This window comes from Neofelis nebulosa, chromosome 8, assembly GCF_028018385.1.
Source record: "Neofelis nebulosa isolate mNeoNeb1 chromosome 8, mNeoNeb1.pri, whole genome shotgun sequence".
In the NCBI taxonomy this organism is placed as follows: domain Eukaryota; kingdom Metazoa; phylum Chordata; class Mammalia; order Carnivora; family Felidae; genus Neofelis; species Neofelis nebulosa.
The window spans coordinates 76,945,339-76,957,943 of record NC_080789.1 but is presented as its reverse complement, the minus strand read 5'-3'; the positions used below and the strand labels follow the sequence as shown (position 1 = coordinate 76,957,943).

Here is a 12,605-nt window from a genome sequence, read left to right as displayed (position 1 = left end):
TGCATGCGCGCGCGCGCGCGCACACACACACTCACACACACACACACACACACACACACACACACACACACAGAGCTACTTTCGAAAAACCAGAAATGCAATAGTCAAAGGAAAAGACTTCTAAAATTATAGAAACATCTGAAACACTCAAATGTACATTTTTATGAACTTTTGGAATTTTTTACTCTCAATCATAAGGACATAATTAAAAACAATTGTGAAGAAACACAGTTACAAAGTTTAGTATTCCACAAAATACCACAAATCATAAATCATCTGGTTATATCTTGTTGTAATTTTTGTGTAGACAAATCATGTTGATGACTGTTTTCTTTATATCTAGATTTTTTGCATCTCATGAATTTTGTGTTTTTAAAAGTGACTGCCCCATTACAATAAAAAACATAAGTCCACCTATTCTAATACTATTTAATTATTCCTAATACTTAAGGAATTATTCCTAATACTTAAGATAACTAAATGAATATTTACTTGTGAAAAGAATATATAGTGGTGACAGCCAAAATTAGTACATTTTCCTTTTTTCAACATGGAGTGGGCTTCAGAAATTCTAAGGATTAAAAATATACACTTTTAGAATTTGGGTCCAACCTAATAGAGTTTTTTAGAATTCAAACTGACTTTCCTTTATCACTGTTACTATTCATCTAGTCAACATTTCTGGAACATTAGCTATATCAACTTACCATTGTCTTGTAAATGTGACTTGCATTAAAATCTGCTTCTCTTCTACTTCATCTGTGATTTCTGGTATGAGCCGTGTCAACCTATGTGTCTCCTCAAGGCTTAGTCCCAGGTCTTTAGTTCTTTATTCTCCTTAGTCTCTCCAGTAGACTAATCATCAATTCTTGAACTATAACTGTCATCTTAAATCTGGTGGTTCCCTGCATATATCTCAGATATGTAAACTTCTAGTCCCATATTTACACATCTCTAAGGGAGATTTCTAAATGGATATCTTAATTTTTCCCCAAACTCAAGCAAAATCATTTTCTGCCTTTTGCTCTCAAACTAGTTCTCCCTTCCACAATCTCAGACAATAGCTCTAACATATTTATCAGCCACTTGTGCTTGGGAATCTGCAGTATGCTCTGAATCACATTTCCTTCATTCATGAGATTTACTCAATTTTCGAAATCCAGTTGATGTTTGCTTTGAAACATTCCATATACTCGTCCATTCTGTTCCATTACTATTGCTACTCAGTCCAGATCCTCATCAACTTCTGTTTTGCTTTCTATACTAGTCTTTGCCTGACTCTCCTTTCAGCTCTCTCTTACACTTAATATCTATCTAGCACTTACTTTAAAATCCTGTATTCACTTCTGTTGTCTGTTACATCAGATCTACATTTTTTACAGTAAACACTAAGTAATACTGAGGACATTGGTTTAACGAATACTTGATTCACTGATGCACACATAAGGACTGATTTAAGAGGGATAAAAAAAATGAGTGAATATCCAGAAGTAAGATACCTAGCCATGTTACCATTTGAGCAGTAATTTGAGGAGCTGAGGATGTTGAACCTAGAAAGGAGAGGAATCTGTCTTCTAATTTCTAAAGGGCTGTCATGGCAGAATTAATAAGAATCTATGGAAGTTACAAGTAAAGATGGACTTTGGCTTAATATAAGGGAGCATTTAAAAATATCTACAGTTGTCCAGGGGTGCCTGGGTGGCTTAGTTGGTTGAGCGTCCGACTTCAGCTCAGGTCATGATCTCGCGGTCCGTGAGTTCGAGCCCCGCGTCGGGCTTTGGGCTGATGGCTCAGAGCCTGGAGCCTGCTTCCGATTCTGTGTCTCCCTCTCTCTCTGCCCCTCCCCCGTTCGTGCTCTGTCTCTGTCTCAAAAATAAATAAACGTTAAAAAAATTTTTTTAAAAATAAAAAAAAAATAAATAAAAATATCTACAGCTGTCCAAAATGGTGTACATGAAGTATAGAAACCAAAGTTAGATGTTGAACAAAAAGGTTTATGCCTCAGGTTGAGATGTTAGACTTCTGTTTTCTAACACAATTTCTACGATTCTCTATCATTCTATGATTCTTTAATAATTTTATTCATGATATCATTATGTATATTAATAAAATGGAATTTTATTATGTAAATTATGTTATGTAAAATAAGAATTATAATCTGAGGTGTTCCAAATTTACTCTCTTACGTTTAATTAGCTTATTTTCTATTCTCAGGATGGAAATATTAAACAACTATTTAAATACCATAAAAATGGTATAGCTAATCCCATTCTAATTCTTGATATTCTTTAGTGCTAACTTGGTATTGGAATATCATTTTTTCCTTAAGCTTCTATATCTATTCCTTATATAGAATCAGGGGCTTAAATTGGGGTCAGGCCACCATTGGAGAGTATTTGTGAAAATAAGAATAATTTTAAAAAGAATACAAGTAGTATATGTTCTGAATTATTAAAGGGGTCTAATATAATTTAGTTATATATTCAGTGTTCTTAAGCAATTTAGAATATATTGTTGAATAAATATTTCTGCCTAAATCACTTTCCCTTATGTAATGATTTTCATTTTTAAAATATTTATTTACTTATTTATTTATTTTTAACGTTTATTTATTTTTGAGACAGAGAGACAGAGCATGAACAGGGGAGGAGCAGAGAGAGAGGGAGACACAGAATTGGAAGCAGGCTCCAGGCTCCAAGCTGTCAGCACAGAGCCCGACGCGGGGCTCGAACTCACGGACCGTGAGATCGTGACCTGAGCCGAAGTCGGACGCTTAACCGACCGAGCCACCCAGGCGCCCCTTTACTTATTTATTTATAGAGCATGTGCATGAACGGGGGGGAGGAGCAGAGGGAGAGAGAGAGAGAATTCTAAGTAGGCCCTGTGCTGCTAGCATGGAGCCTGATGCAGGGCTCCATCTCATGAACCATGAGATCATGACCTTCACCAAAATCAAGAGCCAGAGGCTCAATCACCTGAGCCACCGAGGAGCCCCTGTAGTGATATTTAAAGAAAATTTTTGTAAGCAAAATTCCCTCAAAAGTTAATTCCTTATTTCTTATAAATTGATTCCATAATTTTACCCTCATACTTTTTGATATAACAAAATTTTAATCTTCTAACCTCTCCCTAAAAATCAGCACTTTCTTTATGTCTGTGAATATAATTGTACAGCTGTAAAGCCCCTCTGGCAAGAATCAAAGATTAGTAATGTTTTTGTTCTAGTAAGCCAGTGCCCTAATTATAGGGTAAATAGTGCATATTCTAAGTCATAGTTTAGCTAGTCAGTTAAGAGAAGCTTTAATTATTACAATGTTAAACTATTGCCATGACAAAACAGACCTTTTTCTTTTTGCTTCCCCTTCCCCCCACCCCCACCCCCTTTCCTTTTTCTCTTTTGGAATGATATGATAAGTGGCTAGTCTCACAAATATCCAGCCAATCAAAGTATAGGACATTTTACTATTACTGATCCCATTCTTACCCTTCAAACCTAGGATGGCACCACCCAACTATTTCTCCAATAGAGAAGGAAAAACTTTCCCTACCTTGCCTAGAATATCTGACAGCAGCTAGATAGATCAAACTTAACTTAATGCCATAGGAATAGCATGCATTACCATGGTGATTTTCAAATATTTATTACCAACAGATCCCTTCCTTCAACGAAATCAGAAGCCAGAAGTTGAATATGTAAAGACAGCACTGCTCTGGTTGACGTGTGGGTAGAGTCCTGGAATTTCACTGGAAACCAAGCCAACTTTTCCCTAGTACCCAGAAGAAAGTGCTTGAAGATCCTAACACTGAGATGAGGTAGGCAAAGTGCTGGACTACAATCAGACAGTTTGCTCCCAGCTTCCCTATAAAATAAGAGCAACTTGGGGCAAGTCACTTAACTTGTTTGGGCTTTCCGCTCCTTACCTATAAAACAGTCCTTTCACATTGTGAAGACCCAGTGAGATATTAGATGACTGAAAACTGTAATTTCTCATCTGATAATATCATTACAATTCAGGATACAAGGAGCTAAGGTGCAAATGCCATACTGAACTCTCTGGTTCTGATAATCTCAAGTCTAGGGTTGCTGTTTGGGGGTGCACAGATGGCACAAAGTCACTCCTGTGGGAGTATGTCCTGCAGCCACCGCCCTGGACAACACAGACTCTGATTAACTCACTTCTCAGCACCTACCAGTTCTCTTCTCCTTAAGTGGAAAACCTTTATCCTCCTACTCTTAACTGTAGTGCCTTTACCATCTGTTCAGTTTACCTTAGATATTGCTTGAGAAATCAGAGAGGAACAACAAAAATATATTTAGCAGCACTTTAATGATTTATTTTAATATGTTTATATGGAATTCATCTTTCCTTGTTTTTTGTTGGTATCAAAGTTTGTATCAGAGACTGTCAGCATATATTAAAGGTTATAGCCCCATTTCATAGTTAAGAAGTCTTGAAAAGTAAGACTAAATCAAGTTTCTGGTAAAGTAAGTTTTCATCTTTATTTGTTTCCTATTCTATTCAATTCGAAACAAGGATTCACTCAATACAGGCACAAAAATAACAGGCAGAGCACCACATATACGAAGGCAGACTAAGTTGTATAATATGTCACAATGAATTTTTAAAATAAATATTGGAAGGGAGCCTGGGTGGCTCAGTCCACCAGCATCCAAGTTTTGATTTCGTGTCAGGTCATGATCTTGTGGTTTGTGACTTCGAGCCCTGCGTTGGGCTCTGCACTGACAGTGTGGAGCCTGCTTGGGATTCCCTCTCTCCCCCGCTCTCTCTGCCCCTCCCCTGCTCACATACGGTCTCTCAAAATAAATGAATAAAACTTAAGTAAATAAATAAAAATTGGACATCAGCAAAATCCTCTATATCCTTAATCTCTTCCTTGAATGTTCTCACATTATTGCTCAGTAGAAACATGAGTTTTCTCCAAGGACATGTTTCCTGTGTGCCCCTCTCATGTGGTGGCTGATGTTTTCCCTGCAATCCTGTTCCACTGGCCTGGAGGCCAGGCAGTCGTACGTTCCTCTTGTTCTCCATTGCCTCTTTGACACCATTCTCCCTTCATCCACCTCTCCCAGTGCTGGAGCTCAAGTCAGCAAGTCATATCCCCCTTACTACTTATTGTTAGTAGTCTGTTGATTACTACATCACTCTCATTTAAGTCGTCATTATTTCATCTCCTGCTCCACTAAAATACTGCCTTTGACAATGTTTTTGTTCTAACTGCTAGCAATGCACATGTCTCTTCCCACCTTGTGGCCTCTAGGCTCCCTGAACTCCCCTTCTACCATGATGCTCTTTACTTACTCAAGCTACTACCATGTACATAGATTTTGTCATCATTAGCTGCAAACTCTCCAGAATCCCAGTGTCATGCATGCCTCTCTCTGATCAACACCCATTATCCTTCTAGCTCAGACCCTCTTAACACTCCAACTCAGACAACCTTTCCAATTCACCAGAACCTCCAATCCATTGTCTATACCACCATTTCATAATCCCTACTTCCCTGATGTCATTTCCCTCTCTTTACCCAGTTTTAATTTCATGGCTAATCAGTAGTCACTCTCATTAACACATCCCCTATTCCCTGTTGCTCCTTACCTTCTTAGTAGCAGGACAAAACTGTGGCTCTGGTTGAATTCAAGTCTCCATCATTTCTACACCTGCACAAGTGCAAGTGAATGCAATTGGAGAAATACATAAAACAACTCTCACTGGTCTACTTTATTTTTTACTTAGAGAGAGAGAGAGAAAGAGAGCACACGTGTGTGAATGCATGCACTTGAGTGGAGGAGGGGCAGAGAGAGAGGGGAAGAGAGAATCCCCAACAGGCTCCATGCTATTAGCATGGAGCCTGTCATGGGGTTTGATCTCACGAGAGATCAAGAGTTGGATGCTTAACCACCTGAGCCACCCAGGTGCCCCTCACTGCTCCACTTTAAATTTGTGACCACATTCCTCATGCAAACTCTAATGTAGCATAGCAATCCCTTCTCCCTCTCAACCTCCTGGATTCACAAGACGACTATATCATACCTTCTCATTTTTCTACAAACCTCCATCACCACCTTCTTCATTCTTAGTCTACATTAAGGACCAAACTTTCCACTGCACTCAGAAAAAATTGAAGCAAAGAGCAGAAACCTTCCGCAGACTCCCACTATCATCAACCCTCTTATCAGCATTTGTACCTATATGTTTTGCCTTGAAGCCAGTCCCTCCACTTATATACTAAATCCCATTTTTTCTCATGTTACCTTGAAGACTATTCCCTCTGCTTAATGCATTAATCCTCCCTCTCTGTTGAATCACTGCCTATCAGTATAAAAGCACACTATTGTTTCTCCCAACTTAAAGGAAACTTCTTTACACCACTTCCTCTCTCTGTACTACACTGTTTCTCTGTCACATTTGTAGCAAAACTCCTTGAAAGAGTTGAGGACAGTCTGTTTACTGTCTAATTGATTTCCTTCTATTTAAACATATTCTAATTAGCTTTACATATGCCCAACTCCACCATAACCACTCTTAGAAATGTGAACAATGTCTTCCCCACTTTGCTAAGCTCCCAGGGCAATTCATGGTCTTCATCCCAACTGACCTTATTAGGGTCACTTAACAATTAATCATTCCTGGTTATTTACATACTCTGTTCACTTGGCTTCCAAGTTATACCTCTTGGCTTTTCTCCTGCTTTACAAGTCTCCATTTCTCAGTCTGTTATGCTCTTCCTGATGTCTGCAAACAGTGTATTGAAATTATGTTTCCACATCTGTCTTCCATTCCTCAACCCGTGTGCTAGACTGTAGTCTTCATAACAGCAGAGACTAAGTATTATTCACCTTTTCATGAATTTCATAATAACATATGCTGAGACTCAGGAAATGTTAATTGGAGTTTGTATTAAAACAATTTACCCTAGGGGCGCCTGGGTGGCTCAGTCAGTTAAGCATCCAACTTCGGCTCAGGTCATGATCTCGCAGTTTGTGAGTTCGAGTCCTGCATCAGGCTCTGTGTTGACAGCTTGGAGCCTGGAGCCTGCTTTGGATTCTGTGTCTCCTCCCCTCTCTTCCCCTCCCCTGCTCATGCTCTGTCTCTGTCTCTCAATAATAAATAAACGTTAAAAAAATTTTAAAACAATTTACCCTAATATTCCTGTGACTCATGAAATCAAACTTCCCAAGAATATTCTGTATTATAAAGAAGAGTCCAATCAATTCATAATTAGTGCTTATAAAGAGGAGATGGTATTTGTCAGTGCCAGAAAACAAACTCTCCAAGTTTGAATTTATTTTATAAGGTTTTGTCTTTGACCTTGGTTCAAAGAGCCATCCCACTTCAGAAAAGAAGTTAGTGTATTTATCAAATACATGTTTCATGAAAAGGGTTATTTAACCATTTCATGGTTAAATGGTTAAACCATGAAATGGTTTCATGTACAGCATGTTTCATGAAATTTTATTTCAAAGAGATAGTTCTCAGTTCTCTCAGTTTTGGGTAAATACTGCTTCTTGACATCCTAGCTAGGTTTATATCTTTTATACTCTCCCTTTGTATAACATCTTGCTTTCCATTACTTACAGTGCCCTGGAATGGATAATTGCAATTTCTGCTTTTAGGAGGAATTTAATTGAAAAAAAAAAATCTCTTAAAGAAAACTATACAATCCAGTTTTATGTATTTTTATATAATTCTTTCATTTCTCTTATATAATGATTTTAAAAATTACTTTTGTAAGCAACCATACATAGCTGATTGTAAGTCCATGAACACATATAAGACAGTTTCTTCCTATGCACATTTTCCTGCTTTTGTTAATGTTCAGTTGGCTCTGCCATTAGGTTTCCCAATTATTTTTCAGTAGGTATTTAGAATCCTAACAGTGGCTAACCTATATAATTCCTCATCCTCAACAAATTACTTTCCACTTACTATTCACCTCTTCTCTATACCATTAATGAATGCACAGAAAATTGGCCCTCAAACTCATCCCTGGGAGTATACCATCATTAACCTCTTTCTAATATGGGCAGTTTATCTCACCACCTGATGCTGTTGTTAAAAGAGCACAGAGAAGTGGAGACGACCCCAATCAGTTAGAAGCGTCACTTGACACTTACTCTGTATCTACACAGTGATACAAATTAGGAGCGCATAAAAGTAGGCTACACAGCCTTGTTCTCCTGAGAACTTAGCATGGAGTTTGGCAAATAGCTAGAGCTAAATATTAGGACAATAGATAATTGCTAGATTGTAACTATGGCTTCAAATGATAAAGGGTAATAGCTCATAACTGGGCAGAGAAGGTAGACTCTGAGATGCATTTTCCTTAAACATCTTACAGTAGATAAAAAAGAGGTCACCATCCCAGATGAAGGAAGCACAAAAGCCAAAATGCAGATGCAGAGAGGTGGGGACAGTCAAAAGATCAAGCACTCCTCTGGTGGACAATCATGAAGTATCCATTTGGATCAATAGGATGAGGTCATCAAATTCATTTAATGATTTTTTTTTAGACCAACAAATATAACCTGAGTTCCTACAGTACTTTGTCTAGGTGTCAAGAGCAATACACAAGTGAATTTGGCATTTTCTGCCTAAGAAAGCAGCATAGAGCTCTATGTGTGGGGGAATATGGAACCATAATGCTTGAATGGTAGCTTGGTATCATCAAATTGTAATTGTTTGAATGGCAGGCTTTTATTTATTTATTTATTTTTTAAATGTTTATTTATTTTTGAGACAGAGAGAGAGAGAGAGAGAGAGAGCGAGTTCGAGTGGGGGAGGGGCAGAGAGAGAGGGAGACACAGAATCCGAAGCAGTCTCCAGGCTCTGAGCAAGCAGTCAGCACAGAGCCTGATATGGGGCTCAAACCCACGAATGGCAAGATCATGACCTGAGCCAAAGTCGGACGCTCAACCTATTGAACCACCTAGGCGACCCTGAATGGCAGGCTTTTAAAAGGTATAGGCTACACTCATAATGACTAAAATGTCACAGTGTTTTTTATAAGGGATCTTAGATTCTTCCTTTACAACTTCCTTCAGGTTTTTGTCTTTCGGTTAATGTTTGCTATTTCTTGATTTTTATCATGCCTGAACTACTATATTAGTTTCCAAATAGATGTCTTTTTCTTTAGTCTGTCCTATAAGCTGTTGCCAAATTAATTTTCCTAGAACACAGCTCTTTATCCAAGGGACTCTTCTGCTGCAAATATTTTTGACAGGGCAGACCTTGAGTATCCTGCCCATGGTTTCAAGGCCTCCTTATATAGTTTGAGTCCAGCCAACTTTCTCTTCTATTTTACTCCTCCACTGAACTCTGTTTTCTGATCAAGTAAATTCCACTTTCATGGCAACATTTCCTATTCTAGGTCTTTTCACATAAAACGTTTCCATCTGGGATGCAAACTTTCTCCCAATTGCCATTTATGTGAATTCTTCATTTCCTTTAGCCTTTGCCTATTGGCCCTTTTCCAAGCCTCATACTAGGAATAATTTTTCTGTTCTCAGAATTCCACATTCTCCACCACAGTCTATACTTGTAATTCCTGATACTGAAGTTGGTCTTTCATGTCTTATCTTTGCATTATGTTGTAAATTTTTTTCCTGCTCCCTTAAGTTTGCAGAGTGGACAGGGTGTGTATAAGACACTGATGATACCCATTAGTAAATATCTACTGAATGAGACTATTGAATGAATGAACAATCAATCAAGATACATGCTAGAATAATGTTAATAACTAAGAAATACAGAGATGCCTCCTGAGTCATTTGGCTGCTGGCAAGCTGATGTGGCCAAGTGTCTAGGCACTTGAAAAGGAAGATAAGAACTTGGAAAATGTTTCAGTTTCCAGCAATGCTGTTAATTTCTGAACCAATCAAAATGTTATTAAGATATAGAGACAAATAAGACTTGAAAGGGTAAGATGTTTGTCAGCTACTGTCTGAGCCGAGTAAAAGGGAGTCCCAATGGCAGACTGGAACTGGCATAGCCTAATAAGGTGACAAAAACAATTCATTGTGTGCATGTGCATGTGTGTGTATGTGTGTGGTTTGAGTTTGCTACATTTCAGTGAAAAGTTAAGATTTGAGCAGAATAATCAGATTTATGATAATGTGCCCTCAATCTGTGTCCAAGTGGGCTGCATAATGAACTCAGCAATTTCCTCCTCCTTCCATATAAAGGTAATTTCTAGTATGATGAAGGAATTAATGTAGATGAGGGGTTTTGAGAACTAAGTATAATCAAGTGTTATGCAAGGAATTCATCTCAAGGCCAAAGAGATTAAAATCGTGACTCTAGTCATTCACAATAACCACGTACAATCTTAGATTTCTGAGTAGAATGAGAAGGAAGATGCCCTCATTCTTCAACCCCCAAACTCTCTGTCCTCAGCAGACTGTAACCAACATCTTTGATTGTAAAAAACTATACATTCCCTTGGCTTTAATGCTTAAAATGTGAAACCATCAATCTGGATAAATTTGAATTCTAACTTTCACCAGCTGCATGACTTTAGGCAAAATTATAAATTTCCCTGGGCCTTGAGTTAACTCACAAGTAATGGGAATAATTAATAACACTTACTTCATGCAGGTCAGCAGGATTAGCAGGAAGGGTGCCTGGCATAGTGACCAAATTGCAAGTGCTCAAAAATAAATCTTTCTTCCTTCCCCAGCCACTCATATAAACAAGGAAATTCAAAGAGGTAGATGAAATATCAAAGTTCTAGCAAAACTATGAATTTGTATTCTACTTTTTCTCTTAGAAAATACAATATATGTGTAATTTAATCTTTATGTTTTTTGGGGCGCCTGGTGGCTCCGTCGGTTAAGCGTCCGACTTCAGCTCCGGTCACGATCTCGCGGTCCGTGAGTTCGAGCCCCGCGTCGGGCTCTGGGCTGATGGCTCGGAGCCTGGAGCTTGCTTCCGATTCTGTGTCTCCCTCTCTCTCTGCCCCTCCCCCGTTCATGCTCTGTCTCTCTCTGTCCCAAAAATAAATAAACGTTAAAAAAAAATTAAAAAAAAAAAAATTAATCTTTATGTTTTTTTAAGATTGGGGGACAAAGTGCACTTATCAACTAAAAGAGCTTAATGATTCTGAGTGCTAAGCTGATTGATGTACATACTGCTGTCAATATTTAAAATATGTTTTATAAAAAATAAATAAAAATGTTTTGTAAATTAATTGAACATTTTTACTCTAAAACTTCTGAGTGTCTTTAAGGCTTTACTAAATACTGTATTTGGCCACTGTTGCCAGTGATGAGAGTAGTGATAATCAAGTAATCAGATAGTTTTAAAGCAGTTTTTCTTAAAAATATTTTTTTATTTTTAATTTTTCTTAACATTTATTTATTATTGAGAGATACAGACAGAGCATGAGCATGGGAGGGGCAGAGAGAGGGGGAGACATAGAATCTGAAGCAGGTACCAGGCTCCGAGCTGTCAGCACAGAGCCTGATGTGGGGCTTGAATTCACAAACCATGAGATCATGACCTGAGCCAAAGTAGGATGCTTAACTCACTGAGCCACCCAGGTGCCCCTCTTATAAATGTTTTTAAAAGTGGCATAGGGGATAATTATTTCAGTTAAATAACCATAATAGATAAGTTTAAGTTAACATATATTCATATTACATAGAAATCATAAAAATTAAAAATGACCCTAAATGCCACTGCTCAGAAAAACTAACTATGAGACATACATTGGTTATAAATTTTAAAGAGCACAGAAAAGCATAACGTGGAAAAGACACCTCCATCCATCCTCCTTATTCCAAAGTTCCTCATCCCCAAAGTAACAGTTTTTCTTACTTGTTTGTCTGGAATGTATTTCAGAAAGAGGTGGATTTATTTATTGATACAATTCTCTTCTTTTCTTTAAAAAAAATTTTTTTTAATGTTTTTATTTTTGAGACAGAGAGAGACAGAGCACGAGCAGGGGAAGGGCAGAGAGCGAGGGAGACACAGAATCCGAAGCAGGCTCCAGGGTCTGAGCTGTAAGCATAGAGCCTGATGCAGGGCTCAGACCCACGGAGTGTGAGGTCATGACCTGAGCCAAAGTCAGACACTTAATCGACGGAGCCACCCAGGCCCCTCTGATACAATTCTTTTCTATTTCACAAAAGATATACTGAATATTCTTTCAATCCTAGTGGCAAACATGATCCATGCACAGTGTTTCAATTTCACAGATTTTTAAACCTACAAAAGTATGTCATGTCAGAAAGCGTAGATGTTACTTAGATTTAGAGAGGTAGAAAGGGAGGATTAGGAAGTCAGTTACTTAGCAGGAAACCATACTTGCCTTTCCAAACCACTGATTTTCCTCTGCCCTCGGGTAAAACTAGTTGTTACTTCTGAGAAGCAGAGAAAAACCAGTACCACTACTTTGTCATTCATTTTAAGGACTGAAGACCATCCTTAATAGAAAAAAAATGACTCTTCACAAGAATGTGTTTTTCCTTGGGACGCCTGGGTGGCTCAGTTGGTTGGGCATCTGACTTTGGCTCAGGTCACGATCTCGCAGTTCCCGGGTTCGAGCCCCGCGTCGGGCTCTGTGCTGACAGCTCAGAGCCTGGA

The 12,605-nt window shown here is 38.3% G+C and overlaps 1 protein-coding gene across 3 annotated transcripts in view; it reads right to left on the bottom strand.

Moving 5' to 3' along the window:
* SYT10 (synaptotagmin 10) overlaps nucleotides 1-12,605 on the bottom strand; it is a 70,890-nt gene that overhangs the window by 38,058 nt on the left and 20,227 nt on the right. The window lies entirely within an intron of this gene.